This window comes from Mus musculus, chromosome 4 (assembly GCF_000001635.26).
Source record: "Mus musculus strain C57BL/6J chromosome 4, GRCm38.p6 C57BL/6J".
Classification (NCBI taxonomy): Eukaryota; Metazoa; Chordata; class Mammalia; order Rodentia; family Muridae; genus Mus; species Mus musculus.
In genome coordinates this window covers 6458494-6469094 of record NC_000070.6, presented here as the reverse complement: position 1 = coordinate 6469094, position 10601 = coordinate 6458494, and positions in this window count along the sequence as shown.

The window sequence follows — 10601 nt, the reverse complement described above, 5'->3', positions numbered from 1 at the left end:
TGAAGCCCAGCTCCATCTGGGACGGCTCAGCAGGGGAAGGTCCTTGCTTACCAGCCTGACAGCCAGTTCCATGCTTGGCACCCACAAGGTGGAAGGAGAGAACTGACCACACTCGATCTGTGGAATAAGAATAAATCTAGAAAATAATATTTAAAGTCTGTTAGCTTACTGTGAGGGCCTAGAATAGTTTAATTGATAACTTAAACATTAATGCTAAATGATTTCCATTTAAGAGAAGAGGAGGAGGACTAATAGACCGCACTGGATATCTGAATCAGGTTTTGCCATTGAGACTCCTTATCATTCTGCTGAATTACTTTTTTATCCATTTTCTGCAAAATATTTTTAATTAAATTATTTTTAATTTTTATTTTAATATTTAAAAATATGGTTTGATCATATGTAATGCTCCTCAACTTTTCCCAGATCATGTTCTCTCTCTCTTTCCCCCTCTCTTTCTTCCCCAAAAAGTAAAAACAGGAAACACAATAAAAGAACCAAAATCATAACAGGCACACACACACACACACACACACACACACACGAGAGAGAGAGAGAGAGAGAGAGAGAGAGAGAGAGAGAGAGTAAATGAATGAGGCAAAACCCACCAAGCAAACATAACAAGACTCATTAAGAGGTGCCCAAGGAAAGCATGGGGTTTGTTTTATGTGGGCGGCTACTCCTGGGCACAGGGCCTGTCCCAGAGTGTGGTTGATATAGCCAGTGACACTCCATAGAAAAAAATTATTTTGCCTTTCTCAGAGAGCATCATTTGCAAATAGCTTCTTGGTTAGTCATGGGACTTAGTGCCCACTTTTTCTTTTCAGTGCTGGGGTTTTATCTGGCTTGAACCAGTGCAGGTCTTGTATGTGTTGTCACCATCTCTATGAGTGCATATGTCTACCAGTCCTGTGGTGTCTAATTAACACTGATTCCTAGGGTAAAAATGGAGGAGCTACAAGACCAAGAGAACAGGAATGAAAGAGGAGTAGTGTCAGCAGAGAGGAGAGGCAATGATGGCAGGAGAAATAATGACAACAGAAAATGTGGTAATGGCTGTCTTTAAGGCCAAGGGTCCTAAGGACCTAAGCTAAGAAGCTGATAAAAACAAAAACAAAAACAAAAACTTCTGTCAAGAGCTGTAGTCTCTGGGCCCTAGGTCTGGAAGCTCCACCAAGCAATATTAATTTCTTGAGCCTGTACAAAGAGCCTTAATGTTGTGTGAAATACTGAAATAATAATAATAAAAGAAAAAGCTGTTCATTCCTGCGCTTGTGCCACCAGCTCTGCCCTGGCAGCCTGGATGGCCATGCACTGGTGGGCAATGGCTGACCTGTTCTTATCTTGTGGCCTGGAGCTCCCAACAAGTCCCCACCCCATCCACTAAGTTCCCGCTGCAGGCCATTACCACCCCAGCCCCAGTGCTTTCAATCTCCCATGGCCTTTGTGGTGCACAACAGGCAAACCCATGCTTTGCCACCATACCTTTCTCTCTTGAACCCAGATGAGCTGCCACATGAAGGAAAATGCAACACAAACTTAGTTCAGAAACAATGGTAACTCAATCTCTAGACACAACAACTAAAACCTTATCTTGTAAGCCTTATTAAAATCTGATTCCTCCAGTAGCAAATCCTTGTGGATCTGCCATGATATCAGGAAACTCTAGCAGCTATGTCTTACCCTTATGCTGTCCCCATTCCAAAAGTACCTAATTCTCTCCTGCTTCCTCTCTTCCTCTGTCCAACCCAGAATCCTACCTACTTGCCTAGTGATTGGCTCCTTTATTCATTAGGGGATTGGTTCACAAGAAGCCACCTGAGTGCATGATTCATCCTCATTCCTCATTCCAGACAACCTCTCTGGAAAGCAGAATTAACATAAAAATACAAGCAGCACAGAGCCACCTGTAACACCTTAACCCTTGCAGAGCTAAGGGTCCTAGACCTGAGGAGACATAAGAGCTATGACACATTGGTTTCACCCAACCGCACCCAGCCCCCTCTGGTCCCACTCAGAGTAGCCACCCTGGTGGAGCAACAGGATCCCAGAAAACAGATTGGTTACACTCTCACCTCTAACTATGGATCTCACTTACCCTCGGATTGCCATAATCAAATACCATAGACTTGGCAGCTTTACACTATTTTCTTATAGTTCTAGGGATGAGAAAGACCAAGGTTAGGGAACCAGATCGTGTACTGTCTGGTAAAGAATCTTGGTTTTTGTTTTGTTGATGATCACTTCTGTCTTCACAGGGTGAGAAAAAGGAAGTTATTCTCTTTCTCTTCTATAAGAGCACAGATCTATCAGATTAGTGTTTTCCCAAATGGCTATATTTAGCTATAATAATGTCCTAAATAACATATCTCCAGATAAAGCTTCCCTGAGGGTTAGGGCTGGGGGTGGTGGGTATACAAGCCAACCTCAGGGAGCATGTTTTTCCCAGGCCATCTTAACCCTTAGTCTTTGGAGCTCTTGTCACAGGATGCAGCCATTTTAAATGTAAGAACTAAGACTCTGTGAGTCCTGTTCACATCTATCTCTAGTCCTTACCATCACAGAATTACTAATGAGTCTCGGGCTGTAGTTTAGATTGGCTTTAAATTCACTTTTGTAGCCTCTGGTGGCTCCAAAATAATAATAATTCTTCTGACACTGCCTCTCACAATCTGGAATTTTAGATCATGAGAAATTCTTATACCATATGCCATACTACATAATTGCAATGTGTTCTGTAAACATAGGATATCCTCCAGACAATGGTTCCGATTAGGTGGAGAAACATACATCCTGACTGAGTGTCTTAGTTAGGGTTTTCCTTCTGTGAACAGACACCATGACCAAAGCAACTTTTATAAAAAACAACATTTAATTGAGGCTGGCTTACAGGTTCAGGCCACTATCATCAAGGCAGGAGCATGGCAGCATCCAGGCAGGCATGGTGCAGGAGGAGTTGAGAATTCTATATCTTCATCTGAAGGTGGCTAGCAGAATACTCCCAGCCAGCTAGGATGAGGATCTTAAACCCACAACCACAGTGACACACCTACTCCTACAGTGTCACACCTCCTAATAGTGCCACTCACTCCCTGGGCCAAGTATATCCAAATCATTCCACTGAGATCTACATCAATGTTAGAAGTATATCCAAACCATCCCACTGAGATCTACATCAATGTTAGAAGTATATCCAAACCATCCCACTGAGATCTACATCAATGTTAGAAATATATCCAAACCATCTCACTGACATCTACATCAATGTTAGAAGTATATCCAAACCATCCCACTGAGATCTAAATCAATGTTAAAAGTATATACAAACCACCCCACTGAGATCTACATTAATGTTAGAAGCAGCTTTGTTCATAATACCTAAGAACAACAGACTCAAAGCCATCAACTGTTGAAGGGGGAAACTTGGTTTAGCTGCTCTTGTAATGGCTAAGGAAACTCTATTTTGCACCAGGTACCCTTTTAGTAGATGTTGGCCTCTGAACTAAATTCCTGATGATGAGCACCTGGCAACCTGTCTCCACTCCAAAATGGAGTCACTGTGGTGAAGTGACTAACTGCTTGCCCTGGCTTCTGTAAACTCACTTATCACTGTGTGCAGGGGGAGTGAAGCAGTTTCTCACGTAGCTGCAAATTCTGCAAAACTGAAGTAACTGTTGTCTTCACTTTTAGAAGCCCTACCCTCACCTGCTTCTGCATGATATGTCTGATTTGGCTTAGAGGTTGCAGTCCTGCTAGCAGTTTTAATAAATTTGTCTAATTACAATCTGTACTGAGTCTGGTGGTCTTTTCTTGGTAGTTTTAAACTACATCACACTCCGAGTGTCATTTCCAGCAATAAAAATGAACACACGTGTGTCCCACATATCAACTGTGTGAAAATCTGGAAAAAAGAAACCTATACTGACTGAAAGCAGATTGGGGTGGCTTCTGAAGAGAAGGGACGGCAGGGATTTCTTGTTATAGGGCACAAGAAAACATGTTTTGTATCACAATTGTGGTAGTTATAAGACTGCACACATCTGTCAAAACCCATCCAGTTCTCTCTGAAGAGAACCGGAGTCCAATTCCCAGCACCCACATGGCAACTCAGAACTTTCTGTAACCCCAATCCTAGAGGATCCAGAACCCTCTTCTGGTACTCTGGGTACCAGACACATATAGGATGCACAGAGATAAGTGCAGATAAAGCCCCCAAGCACCAATAAAATTTAAAAATGGACTTGCAAGTGCAAATTATTCTAAATGGCTACTATGAGAAGCTCAAGAAGAGGAAATGTTAAGATTGATATCACAAACTATCGCCTCTGTTGCGCCTTCAACCTTTCTTCAGGATTCCCTGTTTCCAAGAAAATATTTGAGATGACTGAGAAGGGTTAGACTTTTATCTCTTAGCTACAGGTTTTTGAGACCTCCCTCAAATGCACAGACAAAGATAGAACACCCTCCCCCAGGAGGCACTTGAGTGATTTACTCCAAGCAATATACTCTGACTACCATCACATTCTTTTTAACCTCAAAATTGCTGCTGTAAACAGTAGGAAAATAGACCTTAGATCAGACACTCATGGATCAAATAACATCACTGCCACTTACTAACTGAGTCAAACTGTGCCTGTTATTAAATTCACAAAGCCCGAGTGGGTATCTTCTGATGTCTGGAAATAACAAAATGATCTCTCAAAGTGACCTGAAGGATTTGCCAAGAAGCCAAGTCATTGCTAAGGAGCAGCAGGTGACAGGTGTTTGGTTGGTTGGCGAGACTGTGGCCTTAAATGGATTTAGACAGTATGTGGCTGCTAGCCACCAGGTACCAAGAAGAACTTTCCCAGGAAGTCAGTTTCCCTGGCCCCTTAATGTATTAGTTTCCTATGACAAAGTGCCTGAGAAAAGCAAGTTATGGAAGCAGGGACTTATTTCGTAGCGGTTCATCACACCCAGAAAGGTATTGTGCAGGAGCTGGAAGCAGCTGGTCCCATCGTTTCTTCACTGGGAAGCAAAGAGAGGACTACTGGTGCTTACCTTACTTTCCTGCCACTACTCAGTCCAGGCCCCCAGCCCATGGATGGTACTGCCCACATTTAGAGTAGGGTATGCTTCAATCACTTCAATCTAGAAACTTCTCACAGACATGCTCAGAGAGTTGTTTCCACAGTGATTCTAAATGCTATCAACTTGACAATTAAGATTAACCAGACACTCAGATATCATAGGGTAAAACAGAACCCAGGCGCATCCTATACACCTGATCTTGTCACGCCTGAGCAATGCCAAGGATAAGAAGCCTTTACCTACAGAGACGCTGCTGCCAAACTGCCCTATAACCTTAGGGAAGAAGTACTGTGAGTGTCCCTTGGGATACTAGCCAATGTTCCCTGGTAGGTGAAATTTTCATCTTCACTACCCTAAAACACAAGGAGGGCGAGAAAGAATGATGATGGGAGAGAGGGAGGGAGGGGAGGAAGGAAGGAGAGAGGATGTCAGGCATTAGGGATAGGGATGGGACCAGAGAAAGAGCAAGAGGGGTGGGGAACAAAAGCAGGAGGAAGACAGAGACTCCTGGAATTTTAATGACTCTGAGCTAACTGTTGATGTTTAGTTATGGAGAATAGTTATGGAAAATATTCTCCTACCAGGATCAAAGGAGGAAAGAATGAATGCAAACAACTGTTATCAATGTTTGCCAAAACTTAAGTCCAGAGTAAATTCTGGTAGCGCCGATGTTAGTAATTATGAAGCAGCTGCAAAGAGAAGCATAGATTTTTAAACCTTGGACCAACAATCCTTTAAAGAGGATCTTATTCTGATGCTGTTGCTATAGCAGAATGTCACTGACTAGATAAATAATAGCAGCCTCTGGGGCTCCAAGCATGGGTACAGCCAGGTCTGGATAATGACTGTTGGCATCACTAGCAGCATGGGCTCGCATTTCTAGGGGCTACTTCAGGTGACTTGTGGATTTAACTCATTTCCAGTTATAACCATTCTGTGATATGGTTACTGTTATCTCCATCTTATAACTAAAAAAAACAAACAGTGTCATATGTCTCAGGAGGGAAGAGTTACAACTAGAAACAGTTGTATCTGGATCCAGAACCCAATCACTTGCAGACTATATTATGACCCTCCTGAAGACCGCACAGAGATGAACTGAATGGGCAAGCCCTCTCTCCTTCAGTCTGGCCGAGTAGGAATTGCAACATCCTTTTGCACTCTACCTTTGATCCCATCAGTGCACTCAGGTGGACATTTTCATTCTTTATAGCTCTTGTTTGCCACATAGAGATACCAACAAACCAAGAAAACTACAATAGCTAGCTCTGGTAACTCAGACAGAAACATTTTTGTCCTTCTTTGTTGTCTTGAGACAAGGTCTCATGTAGCTCAGGCTGGCCTCAAACTTACTGTGTAGCAAAGACTGACCTTGAACTCTGAGCTCATCTTCCTTCTACTCCAAACAATAGGATTATAGATGCACAGATGCCCACTGCCCACCTGCAGTTTTACAAAGTGCCAGGAAACTCTAAAGCAAGTCTCGAGATCCCATTTACTGCCTCGGGGCTGGGACTAAAACTCTGTGGGCCAGTGTTTGCCTACCATCCATGAGGCCCTGGATTTGAACTCCAGCCCTGCACATAAAAGTAAGATTCTTCTGTGGGTCCCTGCTGCTTGCTATTGAAATGGGCAAGTTCATGACACCTGGGAAACTACTCAGCACTACTCAGGACACAAAGCTATTATGTGTTTTGGCCCGAGGGACAGTTGAACAGGGTTTGAGGAATTACCTGTGGAGAGAATGAGAGGCGAGAAACACAAGGATGGACAGCAGGTTTGATTGATTAAGCTGTTACATTTTTATGATTTTCAGGCAGGTTTTATGCCCACAGAAGCAGGGGATGGGGAGGGGAATGACACAGAATTGCTTTGTTTTGGGGAGAACACGGCTGTTTTTAAAAGCAGGATATTGGCTAGGTAAAAAGCTTAGCAGAAGAAACAGGACAGAATGGGTTGCTAGGTACCTGTTTACAAGATTTATAGCTACTTGTTTTTAATTGGGGGTAATATTTTTCCATAGAGGCCTTAACACACATGTCCCATAGGAGGAACATCAATATGAACTAACCAATACCCCTAGAGCTCCTTGGATCTATACCACCAATCAAAGAAAACACATGGTGGAACTTGTGGCTCTAGCTATATATGTAGCAGAGGACGGCCTAGTCGGTCATCAACTGGAGGAGAGGTCCTCGGTCCTGTGACGGTTCTATGCCCCAGTATAGGGAATGCCAGGACCAGGAATGGGAGTGGGTGGGTTGCAGGGGGGGGGGGGGGCAGGGAAGGGGATAGGGGATTTTCAGAGGGAAAACTAGGAAAGGGGATAGATAACATTTGAAATGTAAATAAAGAAAATATCTAATAAAAATTAAAACAAACAAACAAAACAAAACAAAACAAAAGAATGAATTGAAGTCAGTTCCTGGGTCCAAGCTGAGGTGACTTTCCAGGCTTTCCCACTCTGTGTGTGTGTCCTGCTCTAGACAACTTTTTCTTGCTATTCTAAAAACTCTCTGGTTGAGACAGCTCTCTCTGCTAGTAAAAATTCTAAAAGCTATCTGGATAACTCATGCCAGGAAAGTCAGGAAAGCTCCTATAAAAAACTATTGGATCTTCTGACCAAGTCAGATCCTGCTAGAAAAATGCTAACAGGGAGGACATTCCTCAGAAGGAATGTGACGTATGTACATTAATATACAAACAAGCCTTACATCCACAGCATTGAGCTCATACCCTGTGCCTTGTCCCAGGGGCAAGTACCATGTCACTCTGTCCCCACCAAGGCCACACACACACTGGGCCTGGCAGCTCCTGGAGGCTCACACCAGTGCTCTGTCTCTGGGGCAGGAACCAAGTTACTCTGTCCCCACCAGGGCCAAGGTCAAGTAGAGGAGATGTGCAAAGCAGGGAAGAACAAGTGTTTTCTCCAAAAGCTTTGGTTATATGTGTATTTTTTGTTTTTAATAATAATAATAATACATCTATACACACACAAGAAGGAATTGAACATAGTAGAACAATACTAGGATCCTAGCACACAGGAGGCTGAAATTGGAAGATTGTGAGTTCTGGGCCAGCCTTGCCTAAAAGTCCCTGTCAGAAAAACAGTAACAATAAAGCAAACCCACACAGTTTTGAAGAACTTCTTTTCCAAGCCTTGAAGAGAACAGCTCCTCTTCTCTTTAGTCTCGGCATCAACCCAGGAGAGCTCACATTATACTGCAAGTACAAGTGTGCTCACAGAAAGTTTGCCTCCTACTGTGATATTAGTGATCCCACCAAACCTTATGTTGGAATCTTAGTTTCCACTGCAGCCACATCAAAAGCAACAGTGAGTTAGCATGAGTGGATTATACAGGGGTGGATCAGTTTTGTGTAGGTTTGTAGCTGATAAAAGAATGGGTTTGGCCGGGCAGTGGTGACGCACGCCTTTAATCACTTTGGAGGCAGAGGCAGGCAGATTTCTGAGTTTGAGGCCAGCCTGGTCTACAAAGTGAGTTCCAGGACAGCCAGGGCTATACAGAGAAACCCTATCTCAAAAAAACAAAAACGAAAACAAACAAACAAAGAACGGGTTTGGTACACTTCTCATTATATTGCCAGATGCAGGTGTTGTGTTCTTGAACATCTCAAGTCTAAGCCCTAGAAAGAAAAAAATGTCATGCACCAATGTGTTTTGGGAAAATATGTAAAGAGAAGAACATGGCCAAGCTTGAAGAAACAAATCGTAAGGGATATGGGGTGTTCTGGAAGTCACAAGACCACACAAGCTAAACTGAACACTCAAGACCATAGAGGGAGAGGCAGAGACGCAAGCAGCTTAGCGAAATGGTCCTGAGCCAATAGTAACTCATGTGTGAAGCCTTATCTGGAATCACAGTCAGTGTCTGGTAATCAACTAAGGAGAAATAGGGAGAGCACATGGGATATAACCTACAAAATGACTATTTTTCTGAATAACAGAATGAGGGGTAAATTCCTAATTCAGAAAAATATACTGTTCTTTGAAAATATGTAGAAGTATAATGAAGAAAACACAAAATCTTAATCTTCCTATTCAAAGATAACTATTACAAAAATTTGCTGTATTTTTATTTTTAAAGTTGATTGGTAGTATTATATAAAATAAGTGATTTCATCATTTTTTTTTTTTACAAATAGATTGCAGTTATTTGCTTAGGTAATTAAATCTTCATTAGAAACAGACTTTTAAGTGGACATATAACAAATATCTTACTGAATATCATCATTGGTCTTTTGTTAATACTAGATCACTACTAATTTTTCACACACTGAAAAGAAAATGATAATGAATACTTAGTTCATAATTCTTTATGTAAGTATATATTTTAGAGAATATATTTCTAGACATTACTTTGGTGGGCATGATACTTTATGTTGATTAACACTTTGACAGGATCTAACATCATGTAAGAGACAACTCTGTGCGTATCTCTGGGAGGGAGATTCTAGACTGAATCAATTAAGTTGGGAGATTGTTCACAACTTCCACAGTGGTGTCCAAGAACCTAAGTTGGGTCTTCAGTCTACATGGCAAGGGTTGAGCCATCTAACTGAAGCTAAATGTCTGCATTTGGAAAGAAAACCATATACCTCTAAAACATACATACATTTATTTAAATATTATTTTATGGATATTTTGCCTGCACATAAATCTGTTCACCATGTGCATGCCTGGTACCAGTGGAGGCCAGAAGAGGGTATTAGATTCCTGGAACTGGAGTTACAGATAGTTATAAACTATCACATGGGTACTGGAAATCAACACAGGTCTTCTACAATAGCAGTAACTGCTTTTAACCACTGAATCATCTTTCCAGCTCTACATGTTTCATTTACAGTTTCCTTCTTGTGCTAATTTTTGATGGACAACGTGCTGTTTAAAAATATTCTGGATCTATAAAGTACAAGGGTGAAGATCAGAAATGAAGTACGAATCTAGAAGATGCACTGATGTCTCTATTCCTGTGAGGAAGACAAGCTGTACAGATGACAGATAATAGGCACCTCTGACAGCCATGCAGAACTCAAGGAGTGAGAGAGCTGTGTGAGACGGGTTTAGAGCAGTGGTTCTCCACTTTCCCTTTAACATAGTTCCTCATGCTGTGGTGACCCCCAGTGAGAAAATGATTTTCATTTCCACTTCACAACTGTAGTTTTGCTACTATTGTGAATCATAACGTAAATATCTGTGTTTTCCAAAGGTCTTAGGCAACCCCTGTAAAGGGGTTGAGCCTCACAGGCTGAAAACTGCTGGTTTATAGAGTACCCACTTTTATTTCTAACAGTTGCACATTAAAAATCAGGAATGGATGTTGGCAGTTGAGAGACTGTAGGGATCATGTGAGCTCATGAGTTTGAGGTTAACCTGGGCAACATAGCAGAACATCTCCTCTCCATCTCAAGAGAGAGACTGAGGGAAAGGGAGATGGTAGGGGCCACCATCTGGTTCTGAGAATTTCAGAACCAACATTAGCTGCAAGTGCAAGTTTTTAAACATATTATAA